This window comes from Triturus cristatus, chromosome 3_2, assembly GCF_964204655.1.
Source record: "Triturus cristatus chromosome 3_2, aTriCri1.1, whole genome shotgun sequence".
Lineage (NCBI taxonomy): Eukaryota > Metazoa > Chordata > Amphibia > Caudata > Salamandridae > Triturus > Triturus cristatus.
The window spans coordinates 284,916,704-284,929,277 of NC_140584.1; positions in this window are offsets into that span (position 1 = coordinate 284,916,704).

The window sequence follows — 12,574 nt, forward strand, 5'->3', positions numbered from 1 at the left end:
GAAATGATGTGGTTTAATTGTCAGGCCTTGGACTTCTGAAGGACACGAAAAGGGAATTGATACAATTAAACGGTTTATGGACCGGAAGTCAGGGTAAGGAGGCGATCCAGGAAACTGTCAGTAACAGAAAAACAAAGGTGGAAAGTGAACAGAGAGTTGCAAAGGACTTCCGCAGAGCACGGTTTCCGTATAGTGAAGCACATTGATACAGTTCACCATCATGCCTTGTTTAGATAGAAAGGCACCTTGCGTTTTTATCTGCGAATGTATGACATTACAGCGCATACATTTACAATGCATGCCTTTACAACGCAGTTTTTACATCGCAACATCCTTTACAATGCATTCTTTTACATAGCATGCCATTACATCGCATTTTCAGAAACTACCTTTACAACGCATTCCATTACATCGCATTATACCTTTACAATGCATACCATTACAATGCATACCATTACATCGCATTTAAGGTAAGTGTTGGATAGTGTAGGGGTAAAAATTACTATTCTAACTCCAGTGAGTGCAACAGTAGGGTAAGTGTTTGATAGTGTAGGGGTACTATGCGTTGTAATGGTATGCATTGTAATGCCTTGCGATGTAATGCCTGCGTTGTAGTGACATGCATTGTAATGACATGCGTTGTAGTGACATGTAATGTAATGGCTGCGTTGTAATGACATGCGATGTAAAGGATGTTGCGATGTAATCCGCGATGTAATGACTGCGTTGTAAAGGTTGTTTCCCGAAGAAATATTACCTCAGAGTCTGAGAACTCCGCTTGTCCCCAGCTAAAGCGCTGGGGAAAAGTTGTGGATGGAATTGTGAATGCCGTCATATAAATGAATGAGATACATTTGAGGAAAACACGTCTTGTTTTCCTGGTTGGCAGGATGAAGGGCATTGGGAGATAGGGGGTAATTGGGGAGGGCACAGAAGAAGCACTTTGGTTGGGGTTGTCACAGGGCCCACAACTCCAGCTCAGTGGAGTGGAGTATGCCTGTTACTGTGAAGATGTGTGTGGCCTGCCTGTCTTTGGTTAGGGCTTCTGAGGGGGGTTTAAGTGTGGGTAGGTAGGTCTACTTATATTAATGAGAAGGTTTTTAGACTGTAATGTGTAGGCCATAGGGTTTCGTACGTTTAGGTTAGAGACCTGTTCTATTCAATCGCCTTTTACACTTTCAATACTTGTCTGAGTGGATTTATTGCAGCATCCTGCCCCGTGTGTTCAGAGGATGAAGCCTCACTGGTGAAGACTGTGACAGGGATGAGCTGGACTCAGTGGAATGCAGACTCTGGGGCATGAGTGAGGACTGGGAAAGGGAGAGGAGATGAGGCGGTAATGCCTCTGCTAAAACCTGGGCATTCACGAGGGCCACTGGAATTATGCAGCAGAAAAGGGTCAAATTAGGTGGCAAGCTTGAGTAAATTATGCGGCAAAAAAGGCAAATATAATGCGGCATAATGTGGTATATTTTTTAATAGCATTACTTCATTATTTTGTACTTTTTTCACTTGCTAACACTGTGTGGGCAGTGGGTGCACCTCATTAGTATCAGTTTCATACCCAAATTTAGCAATAAGCAACAGCAAGGTGACCAGTCCTGGCTATCACCTCTAGGTCTCACTCGCTGCCAAACTTCTTTGATCCCCGCATAACGAGTTAATTCAGTCCCGTTTTTTCCTTAGAATTCTGGGATTTGTAGTCTGATTTTAAATACAAGTCCCAGAATTCTAAGAAAAAAAACGTAACTGACAAGGAGCGTCTGAACTGCAACATGTTATAGTGTTTAGAAACCAAAATAAATATTAAATAATTGAAACAGACAACTGAAAATGCAGAACGTCCAAATACCACAATTCCGGTTCCCCAAATCTCTTCTGCAGTTGAATTGCTCACGTTTACTGTATTTCGGAGAAAGAGGAAGAGCTAGCTGCAGTAGAGAGATGGTGGTGGGGCTGATTAGATAGAGGGGGAGGACAGCCAGCCGATGGTCGAACTCTTAAAACCGTAATGGGTCCTCCCTCGACTTCTCTCTCGAGCAGGCAATCTTAAAACTCTTATCAAATCCTCGAAACATTGCGGGTTTTCTCTGGGTAGTCGTTAAGCCAGCTGTTCCCATCAGTGAAGATTTTCGAAATATTTCCAGCACGTTACTTTAAATTCTTCCAGCGGGGACTATTGACAGGTTGTAATGTATGGCTGCACTGCCCCCTGGTGGCCAATACTAAAGTTTCATTTATTAGATTGTTTTCAATTCGCCTACAGTAGTGAGTGATTTGGAGTGGGACTGGTGCGGGACTCCTTGAAGAACAGAGCTTTCTTCTGGGTGCTCCACAGGCAGTGATGAGCTTGTTTTTAGGTCTCGCCTGACCCAGCGCATGCGCTGGTCTGGCGAGACTTATTGAGAGGGCTCCAAAAAGTGCTACCAGGCCAGCCTAGAGCTCCAGTGCATGTGCGCGGGCGCGTGCGCCGCGCTTTACCGCGATTACTTTCACTTTCGCGGGCCGCACGGCCACTTGGCATAGCCAATAGGTCTCGCTTTTGAGACCTTATAAGTGTTTAGTTATGCAACTGTTGCATAGCTAAACTCTTATAAGGTCCCAAATGCGAGACCTATTGGCTATGCCAATGCTTGTTTGTTATGTTTTATATTCTAATTTGTGTGTACTGTCCCTGTGGTGGAAGCATTGCCTTTGAAGAGATTGCTGGTAGGGTACCATAGGATGATTTCATGTAACCGGCTGCATCCAATTCCTGCTTTTCCTTTCACAAAACTCCATCTTCTAGATCTTACGTATAGAGTATAGATGAACCAAGATTACAACTCCCAGGATGCATTTCCTAGCTGCCAAGTTTTCAGTTTGCATATGTGTGCCATTTCCATGGCTGCAATGACATTTCAATACCTCGGGGTTGGCTCTTTGAGGGACGCTTTATCATCAGCGAAGCAAAGCACTTTCATATCCATGTTATGAAATTAACTTTAGAAATTATTTCCTTCTGTGTTATATAATGGCCTAGAAAGTACAGGAACGAAGCCGCCACACCTTCACCCCGATCATGCGTGGTATAAATTAACACTGCTCAGAAGCAGCATAGCTGTATGCAGGGCCAAGTCTTAAACAAGCATTGGCATAGCCAATAGGTCTCGCCTTTGGGACCTTATAAGTATTTAGTTATGCAGCACAATAGCCTTGGTACAACAGCATCAACTGTTGCATGGCTAAACACTTATAAGGTCCCAAAAGCGAGACCTATTGGCTATGCCAGTGCTTGTTTTGTTATGGGGGGGCATAGATAACAGGAGGGTGAAGGTCAGTCAGTCAGTCAGTTAGTCAGTTAGTGAGAGTGAGTCAGCCAATGAGAGGGAGTCAGTCAGTGAGAGAGTGAGAGAGTCAGTTAGTCAGCTAGTGAGAGTGAGAGAGTCAGTCAGTCAGTGAGAGTCAGTCTGTCAGTGAGAGAGTGAGAGTCAGTGAGAGAGTGAGAGTCAGTGAAAGAGTGAGAGAGGCAGTCAGTGAGGGTGAGAGAGTCAGTCAGTGAGAGTGAGAGAGTCAGTCAGTCAGTAAGAGAGTCAGTCAGTGAGAGTGAGAGTCAGTCAGTGAGAGTGAATGAGAGTAAGAGAGTGAGTCAGTTAGTCAGTGAGTGAAAGGGAGTGAGTCAGTGGGATAGTCAGTCAGTGAGAGTGAGTCAGTCTTTTAGCGAGAGTGAGTCAGTCTTTTAGCAAGAGTGAGTCAGTCTTTTAGCGAGAGTCAGTTAGTTAGTGAGAGAGAGTCAGTCAGTGAGAGAGAGTCAGTGGAAGAGAGTCAGTGAGAGAAAGTCAGTCAGTGAGAGAGAGAGTCAGTCAGTGAGAGGGAGTCAATCAGTGAGAGAGAATCAATCAGTCAGTGAGAGTGAGTGAGTCAGTCAGTGAGAGAGCGTGGGAGAGTCAGTCAGTGAGAGAGTGAGAGAGTCTGTCAGTGAGAGTCTGTCAGTGAGCGTGAGTGAGACAGTCAGTCATTGAGAGTGAGTCAGTCAGTCAGTGAGAGAGAGTGGGTGAGTCTGTCAGTGAAAGTCTGTCAGTGAGAGTCTGTCAGTGAGAATGAGTCAGTGAGAGTGAGTCAGTCAGTGAGAGTGAGTGAGTGAGTGAGTGAGTGAGTGAGGGAGAGTGGGAGAGCCAGTTAGTGAGAGTGAGTGATTCAGTCAGTGAGAGAGAGTGGGAGAGTGTCAGTGAGAGTCTGTCAGTCAATGAGAGTCTGTCAGTGAGAGTGAGTCAGTCAGTGAGAGTCTGTCAGTGAGAGTGAGTGAGTCAGTCTGTCAGTGAGAGAGTGGGAGAGTCAGTCTGTGAGAGAGTCTGTCAGTGAGAGTGTGTCTGTCAGTGGGAGTCTGTTAGTGAGAGTGAGTCAGTCAGTCAGTTAGAGGGAGTCAGTCAGTCAGTCAGTGAGAGACTCAGTCAGTGAACAAGTGAGAGAGTGTCAGTGAGAGTCTGTCAATGAGAGTGAGTGAGTCAGTCAGTCAGTGAGACTGAGTGAGTCAGTCAGTCAGTGAGAGTGAGTCAGTCAGTCAGTCAGTGAGAGTGAGTGGGAGAGTCTGTCAGTGGGAGTCTATCAGTGAGAGTCTTTCAGTGAGAGTGAGTGAGTCAGTGAGAGTGAGTGAATCAGTGAGAGTGAGTTTGTCAGTCAGTGAGAGTGAGTCTATCAGTCAGTGAGAGTGAGTCAGTCAGGGAGTGAGAGAGAGTGGGAGAGTCTGTCAGTGAGAGTCTGTCAGTCAGTGAGAGTCTGTCAGGTAGAGTGAGCGAGTCAGTCAGTCAGTGAGAGAGAGAGAGTGAGAGAGTCAGTGAGAGAGTGAGAGAGTCTGTCAGTGTGAGTCTGTCAGAGTGACTCCGTGAGAGTGAGTCAGTGAGAGTGAGTCAGTGAGAATGAGTGAGTCAGTCAGTGAGAGTGAGTGAGTCAGTGAGAGTGAGTCTGTCAGTCAGTGAGAGAGATTCTGTCAGTCAGTGAGTGAGAGTCTGTCAGTGAGCGTGAGTGAGACAGTCAGTCATTGAGAGTGAGTCAGTCAGTCAGTGAGAGAGAGTGGGTGAGTCTGTCAGTGAAAGTCTGTCAGTGAGAGTCTGTCAGTGAGAATGAGTCAGTGAGAGTGAGTCAGTCAGTGAGAGTGAGTGAGTGAGTGAGTGAGAGAGAGTGGGAGAGCCAGTTAGTGAGAGTGAGTGATTCAGTCAGTGAGAGAGAGTGGGAGAGTGTCAGTGAGAGTCTGTCAGTCAATGAGAGTCTGTCAGTGAGAGTGAGTCAGTCAGTGAGAGTCTGTCAGTGAGAGTGAGTGAGTCAGTCTGTCAGTGAGAGAGTGGGAGAGTCAGTCTGTGAGAGAGTCTGTCAGTGAGAGTGTGTCTGTCAGTGGGAGTCTGTTAGTGAGAGTGAGTCAGTCAGTCAGTCAGTTAGAGGGAGTCAGTCAGTCAGTCAGTGAGAGACTCAGTCAGTGAACAAGTGAGAGAGTGTCAGTGAGAGTCTGTCAGTGAGAGTGAGTGAGTCAGTCAGTCAGTGAGACTGAGTGAGTCAGTCAGTCAGTGAGAGTGAGTCAGTCTGTCAGTCAGTGAGAGTGAGTGGGAGAGTCTGTCAGTGGGAGTCTATCAGTGAGAGTCTTTCAGTGAGAGTGAGTGAGTCAGTGAGAGTGAGTGAATCAGTGAGAGTGAGTTTGTCAGTCAGTGAGAGTGAGTCTATCAGTCAGTGAGAGTGAGTCAGTCAGGGAGTGAGAGAGAGTGGGAAAGTCTGTCAGTGAGAGTCTGTCAGTCAGTGAGAGTCTGTCAGGTAGAGTGAGCGAGTCAGTCAGTCAGTGAGAGAGAGAGAGTGAGAGAGTCAGTGAGAGAGTGAGAGAGTCTGTCAGTGTGAGTCTGTCAGAGTGACTCCGTGAGAGTGAGTCAGTGAGAGTGAGTCAGTGAGAATGAGTGAGTCAGTCAGTGAGAGTGAGTGAGTCAGTGAGAGTGAGTCTGTCAGTCAGTGAGAGAGATTCTGTCAGTCAGTGAGAGAGAGTCTGTCAGTCAGTGAGAGTGAGTGAGTAAGTCAGTCAGTGAGAGAGAGTGGGAGAGTCTGTCAGTGAGAGTCTGTCAGTCAGTGAGAGTCTGTCAGTGAGAGTGAGTCAGTCAGTGAGAGTCTGTCAGTGAGAGTGAGTCAGTCAGTCCGTTAGAGAGTGGGAGAGTCTGTCAGTGAGAGTGAGTCTGTTAGTGAGAGTGAGTCAGTCAGTCAGTGAGAGTGAGTGAGAGAGTCAGTCAGTGAGAGAGTGTCAGTGAGAGTCTGTCAGTTGAGAGTCTGTCAGAGAGAGTGAGTGAGTGTGAGTGAGAGTGAGTCAGAGTGAGTCAGTCAGTCAGTCAGTGAGACTGAGTGAGTCAGTCAGTGAGTGAGAGTGAGTGATTCAGTCAGTGAGTGAGAGTGAGTGAGTGAGTGGGAGAGTCAGTCAGTGAGTGAGAGTGAGTGGGAGTGTCTGTCAGTGAGAGTCTATCAGTGAGAGTCTGTCAGTGAGAGTAAGTGAGTCAGTCAGTCAATGAGAGAGAGTTTTGAGAGTCAGTTAGTGAGAGAGTGGGAGAGTCAGTCAGTGAGAGTCTTTCAGTGAGAGTCAGTCAGTGACAGAGTCTGTCAGTGAGAGTGTGTCAGTCAGTGAGAGTCTGTTAGTGGGGGTGAGTCAGTCAGTCAGTGAGAGTGAGTCAGTCAGTCAGTCAGTGAGAGACTCAGTCAGTGAAAGAGTGAGAGAGTGTCAGTGAGAGTCTGTCAGTGAGAGTGAGCGAGTGAGTGAGTCAGTCAGTGAGACTGAGTCAATCAGTGAGTGAGAGTGAGTGGGAGAGTCTGTCAGTGGTAGTCTATCAGTGAGAGTAAGTGAGTCAATGAGAGTGAGTAAGTCAGTGAGAGTGAGTCTGTCAGTCAGTGAGAGTAAGTCAGTCAGTGAGTGAGAGTGGGTCAGTCAGTCAGTGAGAGAGAGAGAATGAGAGAGTCAGTGAGAGAGTGAGAGTGTCAGTGAGAGAGTGTCAGTGAGAGTCTGCCAGTGAGAGTCTGTCAGTGAGAGTGAGTGAGTCAGTGAGAGTGAGTCAGTGAGCCAGTCAGTGAGACTGAGTCAGTCAGTCAGTGGAAGTGAGTGAGTCAGTCAGTGAGTGAGACTGAGTGGGAGAGTCTGTCAGTGGTAGTCTATCAGTGAGAGTAAGTGAGTCAATGAGAGTGAGTAAGTCAGTGAGAGTGAGTCTGTCAGTCAGTGAGAGTAAGTCAGTCAGTGAGTGAGAGTGGGTCAGTCAGTCAGTGAGAGAGAGAGAATGAGAGAGTCAGTGAGAGAGTGAGAGTGTCAGTGAGAGAGTGTCAGTGAGAGTCTGCCAGTGAGAGTCTGTCAGTGAGAGTGAGTGAGTCAGTGAGAGTGAGTCAGTGAGCCAGTCAGTGAGACTGAGTCAGTCAGTCAGTGGAAGTGAGTGAGTCAGTCAGTGAGTGAGACTGAGTGGGAGAGTCTGTCAGTGGGGGTCTATCAGTGAGAGTGAGTGTGTCAGTGAGAGTGAGTGAGTCAGTGAGAGGGAGTCTGTCAGTCAGTGAGAGTGAGTCAGTGAGTGAGTGAGAGTGGGTCAGTCAGTCAGTGAGACAGAGAGAGAGTCAGTGAGAGAGTGAGAGTGTCAGTGAGAGTCTGTCAGTGAGAGTGAGTCCGTGAGAATGAGTCAGTGAGAGTGAGTCAGTGAGAATCAGTGAGTCAGTCAGTGAGACTGAGTGAGTGAGAGTGAGTGGGAGAGTCGGTCAGTGAGTGAGAGTGAGTGGGAGAGTCTGTCAGTGATAGTCTGTCAGTGAGAGTGAGTGAGTCAGTGAGAGTGAGTCTGTCAGTCAATGAGAGTGAGTCAGTCAGTTCGAGTGAGTCAGTGAGAGAGAGTGGGAGAGGCTGTCAGTGAGAGTCTGTCAGTCAGTGAGTGAGTCAGTGAGAGTGAGTCAGTCAGTCAGGGAGAGAGATTCTGTCAGTCAGTGAGAGAGAGTCTGTCAGTCAGTGGGAGTGTGTGAGTCAGTCAGTCAGTGAGAGAGAGTAGGAGAGTGTCAGTGAGAGTCTGTTAGTCAGTGAGAGTTTGTCAGTGAGAGTGAGTCAGTCAGTGAGAGTCTGTCAGTCAGTGAGAGTGAGTGAGTCAGTCAGTCAGTGAGAGAGTCAGTCAGTGAGAGAGTGTTAGTGAGAGTCTGTCAGTGAGAGTCTGTCAGTTGAGAGTCTGTCAGTGAGAGTGAGTCAGTCAGTGAGTGAGAGTGGGTCAGTCAGTCAGTGAGAGAGAGAGAGAGAGTCAGTGAGAGAGTGAGAGTGTCAGTGAGAGTCTGTCAGTGAGAGTGAGTCCGTGAGAATGAGTCAGTGAGAGTGAGTCAGTGAGAATGAGTGAGTCAGTCAGTGAGACTGAGTGAGTGAGAGTGAGTGGGAGAGTCGGTCAGTGAGTGAGAGTGAGTGGGAGAGTCTGTCAGTGATAGTCTGTCAGTGAGAGTGAGTGAGTCAGTGAGAGTGAGTCTCTCAGTCAATGAGAGTGTCAGTCAGTTCGAGTGAGCGAGTCAGTCAGTGAGAGAGAGTGGGAGAGGCTGTCAGTGAGAGTCTGTCAGTCAGTGAGTAAGTCAGTGAGAGTGAGTCAGTCAGTCAGGGAGAGAGATTCTGTCAGTCAGTGAGAGAGAGTCTGTCAGTCAGTGGGAGTGTGTGAGTCAGTCAGTCAGTGAGAGAGAGTGGGAGAGTGTCAGTGAGAGTCTGTTAGTCAGTGAGAGTTTGTCAGTGAGAGTGAGTCAGTCAGTGAGAGTCTGTCAGTGAGAGTGAGTAAGTGAGTCAGTGAGAGTGAGTGAGTCAGTCAGTCAGTGAGAGAGTCAGTCAGTGAGAGAGTGTTAGTGAGAGTCTGTCAGTGAGAGTCTGTCAGTTGAGAGTCTGTCAGTGAGAGTGAGTCAGTGAGAGTGAGTCAGTGAGCTTGAGTCAGTCAGTCAATCAGTGAGACTGAGTGAGTCAGTCAGTGAGAGTGAGTGAGTGATTCAGTCAGTGAGTGAGAGTGAGTGGGTCAGTCAGTGAGTGAGAGTGAGTGGGAGTGTCTGTCAGTGAGATTCTATCAGTGAGAGTCTGTCAGTGAGAGTAAGTGAGTCAGTCAGTCAATGAGAGAGACTTTTGAGAGTCAGTTAGTGAGAGAGTGGGATAGTCAGTCAGTGAGAGAATCTGTCAGTGAGAGTGTGTCAGTAAGTGAGAGTCTGTTAGTGAGAGTGAGTGAGTCAGTCAGTCAGTCAGTGAGAGGCTCAGTCAGTGAAAGAGTGAGAGAGTGCCAGTGAGAGTCTGTCAGTGAGAGTCTGTCAGTGAGAGTGAGTCAGTGAGAGTGAGTCAGTGAGAGTGAGTGAGTGAGTCAGTCAGTGAGACTGCATGAGTGAGTCAGTCAGTGAGAGTGAGTGAGTCAGTCAGTGAGTGAGAGTGAGTGGGAGAGTCTGTCAGTGGGAGTCTATCAGTGAGAGTATATCAGTGAGAGTGAGTGAGTCAGTGAGAGTGAGTGAGTCAGTGAGAGTGAGTCTGTCAGTCAGTGAGCGTGAGTCTCTCAGTCAGTGATAGTGAGTCAGTGAGTGAGAGAGAGTGGGTCAGTCAGTCAGTGAGAGAGAGAGAGTTAGAGAGTCAGTGAGAGAGTGAGAGAGTCTGTCAGTGAGAGTGAGTCAGTGAGAATGAGTGAGTCAGTCAGTGAGACTGAGTGAGTCAGTCAGTGAGAGTGAGTGAGTGAGTGAGTGAGAGTGAGTGAGTGGGTGAGTCGGTCAGTGAGTGAGAGTGAGTGGGAGAGTCTGTCAGTGATAGTCTGTCAGTGAGAGTGAGTGAGTTTGTGAGAGTGAGTCTGTCAGTCAGTGAGAGTGAGTCTGTCAGTCAGTGAGAGTGAGTCAGTCAGTCAGTGAGTCAGTGAGAGTGAGTCAGTCAGTCAGTGAGAGAGATTCTGTCAGTCAGTGAGAGAGAGTCTGTCTGTCAGTGAGTGAGAGTGAGTGAGTGAGTCAGTGAGAGAGAGTGAGAGAGTCTGTCAGTCAATGAGAGTCTCTTAGTGAGAATGAGACAGTCAGTGAGAGTCTGTCAGTGAGAGTGAGCGAGTCAGTCAGTCAGTGAGAGAGAGTGGGCCAGTCAGTCAGTGAGAGAGAGAGAGTCAGTGAAAGAGTGAGAGAGTCTGTCAGTGTGAGTCTGTCAGAGAGTGACTCTGTGAGAGTGAGCCAGTGAGAGTGAGTCAGTGAGAATGAGTGAGTCAGTCAGTGAGACTGAGTGAGTCAGTCAGTGAGAGTGAGTGAGTCAGTCAGTGGGTGAGAGTGAGTGGGAGAGTCTGTCAGTGATGGTCAGTCAGTGAGAGTGAGTGAGTCAGTCAGTCGGTGAGAGAGAGTGGGAGAGTCTGTCAGTGAGTCTGTCAGTCAGTGAGAGTCTGTCAGTGAGAGTGAGTCAGTCAGTGAGAGTCTGTCAGTGAGAGTGAGTGAGTTAGTGAGAGTGAGTCTGTCAGTCAGTGAGAGTGAGTGAGTGAGTCAGTCAGTCAGTGAGAGAGAGTGGGAGAGTCTGTCAGTGAGAGTCTGTCAGTCAGCGAGAGTCTGCCAGTGAGAGTTAGTCAGTCAGTGAGAGTCTGTCAGTGAGAGTGAGTCAGTCAGTCAGTGAGACTGAGTGAGTCAGTCAGTCAGTGAGAGTGAGTGAGTGGGAGAATCTGTCGGTGGGAGTCTTTCAGTGAGAGTCTATCAGTGAGAGTGAGTGAGTCAGTGAGAGTGAGTGAGTCAGTGAGAGTGAGTCTGTCAGTCAGTGAGCGTGAGTCTCTCAGTCAGTGATAGCGAGTCAGTCAGTGAGTGAGAGAGAGTGGGTCAGTCAGTGAGAGAGAGAGAGTGAGAGAGTCAGTGAGAGAGTGAGAGAGTCTGTCAGTGAGAGTCTGTCAGTGAGAGTCTGTCAGTGAGAATCTGTCAGTGAGAGTGAGTCAGTGAGAATGAGTGAGTCAGTCAGTGAGACTGAGTGAGTCAGTCAGTGAGAGTGAGTGAGTGAGTGAGTGAGTGAGTGAGAGTGGGCGAGTCGGTCAGTGAGTGAGTGGGAGAGTCTGTCAGTGATAGTCTGTCAGTGAGAGTGAGTGAGTTAGTGAGAGTGAGTCTGTCAGTCAGTGAGAGTGAGTCTGTCAGTCAGTGAGAGTGAGTGAGTCAGTCAGTGAGTCAGTGAGAGTGAGTCAGTCAGTCAGTGAGAGAGATTCTGTCAGTCAGTGAGAGAGAGTCTGCCAGTCAGTGAGAGTCTGTTAGTGAGAGTGAGCGAGTCAGTCAGTGAGTGAGAGAGAGTGGGTCAGTCAGTCAGTGAGAGAGAGAGAGTCAGTGAGAGAGTGAGAGAGTCTGTCAGTGTGAGTCTGTCAGAGAGTGACTCCGTGAGAGTGAGCCAGTGAGAGTGAGTCAGTGAGAATGAGTGAGTCAGTCAGTGAGACTGAGTGAGTCAGTCAGTGAGAGTGAGTGAGTCAGTCAGTGGGTGAGAGTGAGTGGGAGAGTCTGTCAGTGATAGTCTGTCAGTGAGAGTGAGTGAGTCAGTGAGAGTGAGTCTGTCAGTCATTGAGAGAGATTATGTCAGTCAGTGAGAGAGAGTCTGTCAGTCAATGAGAGTGAGTGAGTCAGTCAGTCAGTGAGAGAGAGTGGGAGAGTCTGTCAGTGAGAGTCTGTCAGTCAGTGAGAGTCTGTCAGTGAGAGTGAGTGAGTTAGTGAGAGTGAGTCTGTCAGTCAGTGAGAGTGAGTGAGTGAGTCAGTCAGTGAGAGAGAGTGGGAGAGTCTGTCAGTGAGAGTCTGTCAGTCAGTGAGAGTCTGTCAGTGAGAGTTAGTCAGTCAGTGAGAGTCTGTCAGTGAGAGTGAGTCAGTCAGTCAGTGAGAGAGTGGGAGAGTCAGTCAGTGGGAGAGTCTGTCAGTGAGAGTGAGTCAGTGAGAGTCTGTTAGTGAGAGTGAGTCAGTGAGAGTGAGTGAGAGAGTCAGTCAGTGAGAGAGTGTCAGTGAGAGTCTGTCAGTGAGAGTAAGTCAGTGAGAGTGAGTCAGTGAGAGTGAGTCAGTCAGTCAGTGAGACTGAGTGAGTCAGTCAGTCAGTGAGAGTGAGTGATTCAGTGAGTGAGTGAGTGAGTGGGAGAGTCAGTCAGTGAGTGAGAGTGAGTGGGAGTGTCTGTCAGTGAGAGTCTATCAGTGAGAGTTTGTCAGTGAGAGTAAGTGAGTCAGTCAGTCAATGAGAGAGAGTTTTGAGAGTCAGTTAGTGAGAGAGTGGGAGAGTCAGTCAGTGAGAGTCTTTCAGTGAGAGTGAGTCAGTGAGAGTCTGTCAGTGAGAGTGAGTGAGTCAGTCTGTCAGTGAGAATCTGTCAGACAAGTCCCTTTGTCTGGCATATAAGGCACTCCATGGCTCAGGACCACAACTTCTGAGAACTCAATTCAAATGGTATGTTCCAGCTAGAAGTCTGAGATCCAGTAACGTAAAACTCGTTCAAGTACCCAAGATCAAACAGACTAGGTGGGGAGGAAGAAGCTTCCTGCGGAGCACAACCAAGCTATGGAACCTTTTACCTATCAATATAAAAAGTAGCCCGTCGCTTCTGGCTTTCAGAGAGGCAGTTAAAACATGGTTATACCCCTGTTAAGCAAGTATTGCATCCCTGCA